Source organism: Lactuca virosa, chromosome 9, assembly GCF_052849685.1.
Source record: "Lactuca virosa cultivar CGN04683 chromosome 9, Lactuca_virosa_CGN04683_v6, whole genome shotgun sequence".
NCBI lineage: Eukaryota > Viridiplantae > Streptophyta > Magnoliopsida > Asterales > Asteraceae > Lactuca > Lactuca virosa.
This window is the reverse complement of record NC_136434.1, coordinates 87,169,283-87,178,884: the sequence shown is the minus strand read 5'-3', so window position 1 is coordinate 87,178,884 and position 9,602 is coordinate 87,169,283. Positions and strand designations below refer to the sequence as shown.

General features: G+C 41.6%; 1 non-coding gene across 1 annotated transcript; it reads right to left on the bottom strand.

The window, feature by feature from the left end:
* Positions 1 to 7,816: 7,816 nt before the first annotated feature.
* On the bottom strand, positions 7,817 to 7,923 carry LOC145141584 (small nucleolar RNA R71). The gene has a single exon (XR_013722777.1). It is a non-coding gene; the product is annotated as a small nucleolar RNA R71 (small nucleolar RNA).
* Between the last annotated feature and the right edge of the window lie 1,679 nt (positions 7,924 to 9,602).

The window sequence follows — 9,602 nt, the reverse complement described above, 5'->3', positions numbered from 1 at the left end:
ACACACCTAGGACAAAGGAGGACTTGAGAGAGAGTATTCTTGCACTAGAAATCGGCTCTATGAACTCTTAGAACATCTAGTCGCACATTTTAGGTCATGGGACATCATATATATAGTTGTAGGATTCTAAAGGTCATGGTAAACCCTAATTGTAACATCCTGTTTATTAAATAAATAAGTTAATGAACGAACCGTAGCCCTAGAATTAATAATTATATAGCAAGGTGTTGGTCTCGAGGAGTTAATTGCTACAATTTTAGAAGTCAGGGGTTAAAAGTGTAAGTTCCGGACTCAGTTTATAAATATTTATGAAGACAGGGGCTCCGTGGTAATTATTTTGAATTAATTTAAAAGGAAATGAGGTGGAAGGGCTGAATATGTCATAATTAAGATATTAGGGGCTGTTTGGTAGATTTTGTACCTAAGATGTAAAGGATTTTAATGTTGAGGGTTTAAATGGTAAATATTGGCCTTACTTTGAAAGAAAATAGGAAGGGAGGGACTAAAGGCGTCATTATGGGGACAAGATCTATGGGATCGGGTATATAAGCATAACACCACCGGCCACTAAACCCTAGCCCTACTATGGAGCTCCAGCCGCCACCCTTTCCACCCTCAACCTCCGGCCGCCGCTGTGAGGTCGAGTTCGATCACCACCGCCGCCGTTGAAGACGAGGAGCCACGAGCCGATGCGGGTTGGTCGGGGAGATCAAGGATTGTGTTGCTGCTATTCACTATTTGGGTCGCCAACCTCCTCCGTCTCTGTTTCTTTCCACTGTTGCGCCACCGCTGTTCTTGGCCGATGTCTCGCCGCGTTTTGGTTGCCGCCGCCGCTCACGGGACTTTCATTTCGTTGCTCCGGTCAACATCTACTACCCCGAAGTGCTGTTGTGTTCGTAGGTTTGGGCCTATGTCGAGTAGGATCCGTGAAGAACCACCATGGCAGCCGGCCATGGTGGCTGTCACCGCAATCCACCACTGGACCGTCGCTGCCGTTTCTTCCTTATCCCGCCGCCACCAGCCACCTTGGATGGTGGCTGTGGGTGTATATATGGGTGCGTGTTCATATGTTATTGATGTTTCCGGTTGTTATGAGGTTGTATATGTGTTTTGTGGATCGGAAAAAGCCACTGCCACCACCTTGAGGTGGTGGCTGCCGCCACGTGCCACCGTGGGCACCACAAGGGTGGTTGCGTGTATGTGTTTATTTTAGTGTAGTGTGTGTGTGAGTTTATTTTGATATTTTCATTGTAAATTGTAAAAATGGAATAATGGAAAGAAATTGAAAACCACCACCTTAGGGTGGTGGCTGCCGCCACCGGCCGCCGTGTCGGGTGGCGGTGTGCTTGCCTTGTTGAGTTTGATTCATTTGGGATGCTTGAAACCCTAATGGGCCCAGTGAAACCCTAATGGGCCCAGTGAAACCCTAATGAGTCTATTGGACCCTAGTTGACCTAAAAAGCTCAAGCATGTGACTAATGGGCTTAACGAACCCTAATAGATCTAAGGACTTAGCTATTGGGCCTATTGGGCTAATATGGGTTTGAAACCCTAATTAGGGTTTGGAAAACCCTAATGCCATGAAACCCTAATTTGGGATTTATTGGGACCGCATCGGAATTATTTAATGAACTTAAACTATTAATTAATAATCATTGCAAATTAACCTAAGGCCATGTAGCACTTAATGGACTAAGTCCTTAATGGGTTAAGTAGGAAAACTTAACCCTAATCATCATTTTATGTGAAACCCTAATTTCACTTGGGCCTTAAGTTGTGCCTTTCTATTGGGCTTTGATGATTGGGATAATAATGGGCCATCCAAGAACAAGCAAAGGGGCTAAAATCATTTAATGGGCCTGGGGTAAGGCCCATGTAAGGGGTTTGGGCCCAATTTGGAAAATTGGGCCATAGATGGGCCATAGTTTGGACCTTAATGACTATATGGTGTTGGTCCTAGAATAAGACCATGAATAGGCTTGGGCCCAATTTGGAAAATTGGGCCATATGTTGGGCTTTGATTCCTAGTTGATTTTGGGCCTATGGATTGGGCATTGGGCTTGAATCAAGCCAAGATAGGGGTAAAGCAGTCTTTTACCCCAACATGGACTTATGGACATGTGTTGGAACCCAATTATTAATTGGGTGATGTTTGATATTGACAGATCAAGAGTCTGTCATCCAGCAGCTGGGATTGTGTCTACGGGACTTCAGCAGTGTGAGGTGAGTTACCTTCCAGTAGCGGTGGGTCTACGGCCACAATGTCGGCCCACCAGTAGGAGTTGTATGTTAGATGATTGTCTTTGTGATATTCATCTAGGTTTGCTGCTACTTGATATGTTTTATGTTCTAGCATGATATGATGTTATGTGATAGTAGTGGTAGGGGTGAAATAGTCCCCAGTTACCGGTCGATAGGACCGAAGGGGTAGTTTAGTACCCAGCCATGCTAGCCAGATTATGATATATGTGATATGATATTATGTGGTAGTAGTAGGGGGTAAAATAGTCCCCGGTTACCGGTCGACAGGACCGAAGGGGTAGGACAGCACCCAGATATGCTAGGCAGTATGTGATTTATGTTTATATGCTAGGGTTTTATGTGGTAGTGGTAGGGGAGAAATAGTCCCCGGTTACCGGTTGAAAGATACCGACGGGGAGGCCAGCTCCCGGTCACCGGTCGAGAGGACCGAAGGGGTAGGCCAGCACCCAGATATGCTAGGCAAGGTCACCAGTCGAGAGGACCGAAGGGGTAGGTCGGGCACCCAGATATGTCTGGCAGTATGTATATCATGTGTTGTATGGTATGTGGTATGATGGGGGAACTCACTAAGCTTCGTGCTTACGGTTTTCAGTTTTGGTTTCAGGTACTTCGTTTTCAAAGGAAAGGAGCCAGCTCAATCGCAGTGCATCACACTATGGTTTTCCGCACTTGAGATCTTTGGGATTACACTCTGATATTGTTTTATGATAACATGTTTTGATTATTCTACTTTGGTTTTGACATGAGATATTAATATGAATGTTTTTATACTGTTGGTTTTATATAATAACTTACTTAAAACGAAATTTTTGGTCTTGAATTTTGGGATGTTACACTAATCCATACCCTTGGGCTTATTATCCATGATCCATGAATCAAGTGGGCTAACTCTTTATGGATTCTTCCATAAACTTAGTCCATCATGTATCATAAGCCCAAACCATATATATAACTAATTTATGCAATTAGTCCCCATTAAATTAATTAGTCTCTTTTGATCACTAAATTAATTCTTGATCAGTACTAATTAATTCATATGATTTCATATTAATATATTAGAACTTATAATATATTAATAAATCATAAATAACCTCTTCTCAAAAGTCCATCCTATCAAATTGTCCTGGTGATATGCAACCCAAAATGGACTATGCTACTCTCGGGTCAAGTACATACCAATTATAGTTATGGGCTTAGACACCTAATCCAACAAACTTGTCACCAACAGTAGAAAAACGAAAGTAGTTCTTGAAAACCAAGAGACTTGGAAGAAAACTCGGAGATTGACACAACATCTCGAAAGCAATTACCCTGTTTACAACAATGGGAGTAAGGTCGTAAACATTGACCCCGTTTTTACGAAGCACCCCATCGAAAAAATCAGTGGTCGGAAGCCGGTAGCTGGCATCAAAGGTCCTGACATAGACACCAACCTTTCCCAGAGGAGGTTCCAGAAAGGAGGCATCGTCCAACGAGACAAGTAATCCACCCTCCGGCTAAAACCCCTACTTCTCTCGGAGAGTCTTATCATACTTAGAGGTCGGGATAACACCATGGGAAGAAATCATGCTAACAGGGAGAGCCATTTTTTGAAAGGTGAAGAAAGGGGGAAGAAGAAAAATGAGAAGGAAATAAGAAAGCGTATAAAGAGGAAGTAGGGTATTTATGGATAGAGATCCTGGAAAATCAAGCGCCTAGAAAAAGTGAGACAGTTTTGTAATGGCAATAACTACTTGACAAGTAATAAATCAACACGTGCATCTATGAGTCTAGCACATGATGACTCGGTACCCTGCCTCATTAATACTAGACTAGGGGGCTTAATGATATACCCCATAATGGTCTATCGTGAAGCGACGGAGCACGATGACATCCAGTCATAGCGAAGCAGCCACTGGCTTGAACACATCAAAGGAGAAACAACTGGACGACACTAACCAGCTAGGCCCGGGAGCCAGCAGAAGCCGACATCGAGGCTAGATCTTGACAAGACAGACAAAAGGGTCATCCAACCCCGACAATCAGTGTCATATAGGAGAAGACTTCTTGATCTCCATGCAAGGCTATAAGCTGGCGTATGGAAGTAGGCATCAATATGGTTGTGCATACGCCACTACCATTAATTCCCTCTGCACGAATCAGGACAGAGGAAAATTCAGATAGGGACAAATGGACTAATAGCAACCCATTATGCCAAAAACCGTTGCTATGGCCCCCTCGTTCAACAAGCTCTAACTATATAAGAAACGTAGGTCTCGCTTGATGAGGTATGTTCTTGCTGGATTCTTTCACTAAGGGTATCACCTAATAGCTTTACTCAACCCAGTGACTAGATGTGACATCCCCAAATTCAAGTCCAGAAAAGACCGGTTTAATTTATGCTTTTGAAATAATTTCAGAGTAATCATTTGATTAAAAGTGTTGCGGAATTTGTTCCCAGAAAAACATAATAAATATGTTATCAAATCATTTCCGAAGAAATGTATTTTATTCATTTAAACCATTGGGATGTCATTGTCAATACAAAAACATAAGCATAAACAAAACTTACATTCATTTACACTAGTGATCTACTTCTCTTTTAATCTCTCAGTGTAAAGCAACTTCGTATCGATATCTGTGATACAATTAAACTGAGTGGGTCAGGCTTGGGAGCCTGGTGAGCATATAGGGTTTTCAACCCACAATAAATAATTTATTGTGCTTAAACATCAAACAATCAACCCAATTACCCAATCCCCATTGTCTTATTTATTTCTTAAGGATTTACCCTAAGAATCAACTATCACTCATTCCTAAGGATTCATCCTAAGGAATAGGCACGAAGTCCATCGTTGCCCAAGGCTTATACTACAAGCACTAACAACGTCGATCCCCACATACTGATCCTATACAATGATCTTACTAGATCTAGCCTAAAGGATCGATATGAACAACCAACTAACGAAACTGCTTCGGAAATCCCCTAGCAGCAAACAAGGATCGATAAAGATATCGAATGAATGAAATAAGTCTAACCACGAACCTTTGTTCGTAAAAGAAAGAACCACAAGACAATTAAGTCAGGGGTAGTTATCAATGCCTAGGCTGTGGTCTGAATATCGTGAGGTATGTAGCCCCCAGACGCACCCTATCCAGCATCGAACTTTGCCTAGGCTGTGGTCTGAATATCGTGAGGTATATAACCCCCAGACGCACCCTATCCGGCAATGGAAACACTGACTAATGCCTAGGTTATGGTCTGAACCCCCAGACTCACTCCTATCCGGCATCGAAAATGGAAACACCGACTAATGCCTAGGCTGTGGTCTGAATATCGTGAGGTATATAACCTCCAGACGCGTCCTATCCGGCATCGGAAACGCTGACTCATGAAGCTCGTCCGATCACTTCATAGAAGAAACAAAGACTCCAAAGCTCTTCAAAATAAGAGTATAGGGAAAATACTAATAAAGTACTCCCGTACGTTCTCGTACCTCGACACAAAATAGTGTCAAAAAGAAGAACTATCGGATGAACACATAGTTCAAAAACACCTAATGAACATATAGTTCGAGAACACCTTATGAACATATAGTTCAAACATACTTACCGATTACAAGTCTGCTAACGTTCTACTGGACTATCTAAAATAGTCTGTGGCCATTGTCTATACTCTGCTAGATGACTAGATCATATTAAACATCGGTACCTCTCATCACTTTTATTTCATCACACATCATCTAATTCATCTACCCATGTTTTACCCAACATATTTGTAGATAAAAATACATATACAGTTTAAAACTTGTATAAAACATCAATTCAACAGTCACCTCAAATAAACAATTAATATATTTACACATAGCACGTATTTCAAGGTAAATACTTCATATCTATGTGTAAGGTGAAAGTAACTATACACTCACCTGATTTAACGATAATCGGGCAGCACTTCGTTGCCTAAAATGATCGTTTCTAATAAAACTGGGAGTTTTATTGAGAAACCGGGCTCTGCGAGGGTCGGGCTTCGAAACCGAAAAAATAAATTTCTCGGGCTTCTCGGGCACTCCGGAACGTGTTCCGGGCGTTGGAAATGATCTCGGGGCATCGGGGGAAGTCAAAATGCTAAAAATATTGAAAAAGGGGTGAAAAATGCCCATTTTCCTAAAGTAGCCGGAAGATCTCGCAAGCCCTCTATTTATAGGGTGAGATCCGAAGTCGGCCGAGAGAAAGGAGTCAGCACCGAGGACACGAGGCAGCAGTAGGCTCGGACACGTGGTCGGATCCGGAGGCGGACACGTCTCGCATGCGAGGGCTCGCCACCGAGGCACACGCGTCGGATCCTTATTGGATCGCTTCGGACTCGTCAGCAGATCGGAACAAGAGCGACACACGGCTTGCTTCGGTTGGGCCTCCCTTCGGTCGAATCAGAAGCGAGCACGTGCCTACTGTTCATGCGAGGTGACTCATCAATTTCGGACACGTGGCTCGCATGACTCACTGATTTCGGACACGTGGCACTCCTACAGCGAAGGTGACGTGGCCTATGCGAAATTTCTCGGATTTTATATAATTTCTCGATTTTCACGCCAAAACTTCTAAAATCCATAACTTTCGCATACGAGCTCCGTTTTTGACGTTCTTTATATGCACGCGTAGGTAAAATTACGCTCTACAACTTTCATTTAGACTTCGTCGGCTAATTTTGACTTTAATTTTTATATTATTATTTTTAACAGACCGGGACAGAAAATCCGTTAAAAATTCATAACTTCTTCATCCGACGTCCGTTTTCGTCTGTCTTTTTACCGTTGTACTACTAATGACAAGATCTTCAATTCTCGTTTAGGTCGTGTTGACTAAAAATCTCTCGATCTAAAATTCGAGTTTTTAGCTGTCTACTGCTAAGCTGAAACTTCGAAAAATCATAACTTCCTCATACGAAGTCAGATTTGGGAGTTCTTTTTATACCTGCTCTCGGTTTAACGAACACTACGAGTTTCATTTAGATGACTCAGGCTAAAAAGTAGTTTATCAAAAACTCACTTTTTACGACATTCGGCACCGTGCCGGTTTATCGTGAAACTTCGACAGGTCATAACTTCTTCGTTATAACTCGAATTTTGGCATTCTTTATATATCCGTAATCCTTGTCACGCCCACTACAAGTTTTTTAATAGATATCGGCTTTATCTAATATTTAATTTTGACGCTCATTTTTATTCTTAATTAATTAAACCCTAATAATTAAGCATAAAACACACAATTCACATAATATTCACATAATTCCTTTTCATTTCTTCTAAATGAGTTACAAAGGTTAACCTAGACCATTATGTCAATATTAATGCCTATCCTAGAAACATGGGCGTTACACTAGAGCGTCGGAGTGTCCTCCTGGAGAACGTCAGACGTATTTCTCGATTGTGACTACAGGTTCTGTTTGGGAGATTCCTTAGCCAGCTGGAGTCAATCCTGTGGAACGACATCGCAAAATCCAGGAACAACTATAACTTGGAACAACCTTCGTTAAGCTTTTATTGAATAATTTATCCCTCCATCAAAGATATCTAAACTCAAGAAAAAAATAGCTAACTTCCAACAAGAAAGTGGGGAATCCTTATATGAAGCTTGGGAAAGATACTAGGGATTGTTAAGACATTTCTCACAACACAGTTTAAATGTTCAAAAAGTGGTTTCTATTTTCTACGATGGGATAAATGTAACCACGAGGAAACTTCTTGATTCTCAAGGACCAATGCCAAAGAAGGAACCGACAGTGATCAAGGCTTTAATCGAAGAGTTCGCAAAACACTTGCGGGAGTACCACAACCCTCATGATGATACTACTAGAAGCAAAGGAAGTTAGGATGGTGAAAACAAGAGCATAGCGACGGTATTGGAAACACTAGAGAATACGGATCAAAGAATGAAGAAGATGGAGCAATCCATTCATGCCATATGTGTGGGTTGCGAGAATTGCAATGTGCCACATTTGACGAAAGATTGTGACTTGGACGAGAACGGTAATCGAAAAGCTCAAGTGTGCTACTCAAGTGGTGACAAATACGACGAAGATTGGAGAAAACCAAAGAAGGATTGGTTGCCTTACGATGAATACAAGAAGCAAAAGGATGAGAAGTATAGTCAAACCAGTTGAGGCTTCTATCAAAAAGAGCAACCCATATCCGATAACAAAGCCAATTTCTAATCGATGCTTGCATGGTTTGCATCCATTTCTGAGAAGAGGCATGAGGTAACTGACGCTACGATAAGAAACCAACAAGTGGCATTATCAAACATTGAAGTACAAGTGGGTCAATTGACCAAGATCGTAAATGAGAGGCTGCCTCTTAAAAATCCCGATCCAAAACCACAACCTCATGTTATGGCTATATACACTGAGAAAGAGAAAGATTCTAAGCTATTTCTGATGTACGATACACATACCGAACAACCCGATCCACAACCGGAAGCAGTAGAGCACGTAGCAGAAAAAGAAAAATCATCTGCCCGGTACCTACAACGTGGCAACCACAAGGCCATGCCATGGCCACTGAAGAGTGAAAATCCTTTGTTTTTAAAAACATACCAACCTCCTCTGCCCTATCCTTCTCGATCCCTCAAGAATCCATTAGAGTAGGAACAGAATAAATTTGTGGAACAAGTCATATCCCTCTCGATCAATGCTCCATTTTTAAAATCCATGGCTAAAATTCCCAATTCCGCTAAGGATATGATGACTAACTGAAAAGAATTGAAAAAAGCATCCACTATTGTGCTTAATGAGTTATGTTCTGTTGCAATCATTGATGGATTGCCAATTAAGATGGGAGATTTGGGCCAATTAACTTTGCCTTGTTAATTTGGCAATTCATCCTTAATAAATGCTTTAGCCGATTCAAAGGCTAGCATAAATCTCATTCCATATTCCTTTTACGAGAAACTCGATCTACCAAAACTACAAAACACAAGGATGACACTTCGAATGGTGGGTCACTCAATTAGTCATCCATGTGGGATTATTGAAGATTTGTTGGTGAAAGCTGGGAAATTTATTTTTTACGGATGAATTTATGGTTCTAGACATGAAAGAAGACGAAGACCTTCCCATAATTTTAGGAAGACCATTTTTAAGCACCGCGAGAGCCCCTGTTGACATCCATGACTCTAAGCTTACACTTTGCGTAGAAGATGAAGAAATAACTTTTGAAATGAATCAAAAAGTAAATCATGACAAGCCAAGAGATGAGATTTTAGGGGTGAATGATTTGGAAGAAGAAAATCTCAACAAGTTAGATGAGATGGAGAAGTTGATGGAAGAGGAGTTGAAAGCTTGGGAGAAGCCTCAAATTGAA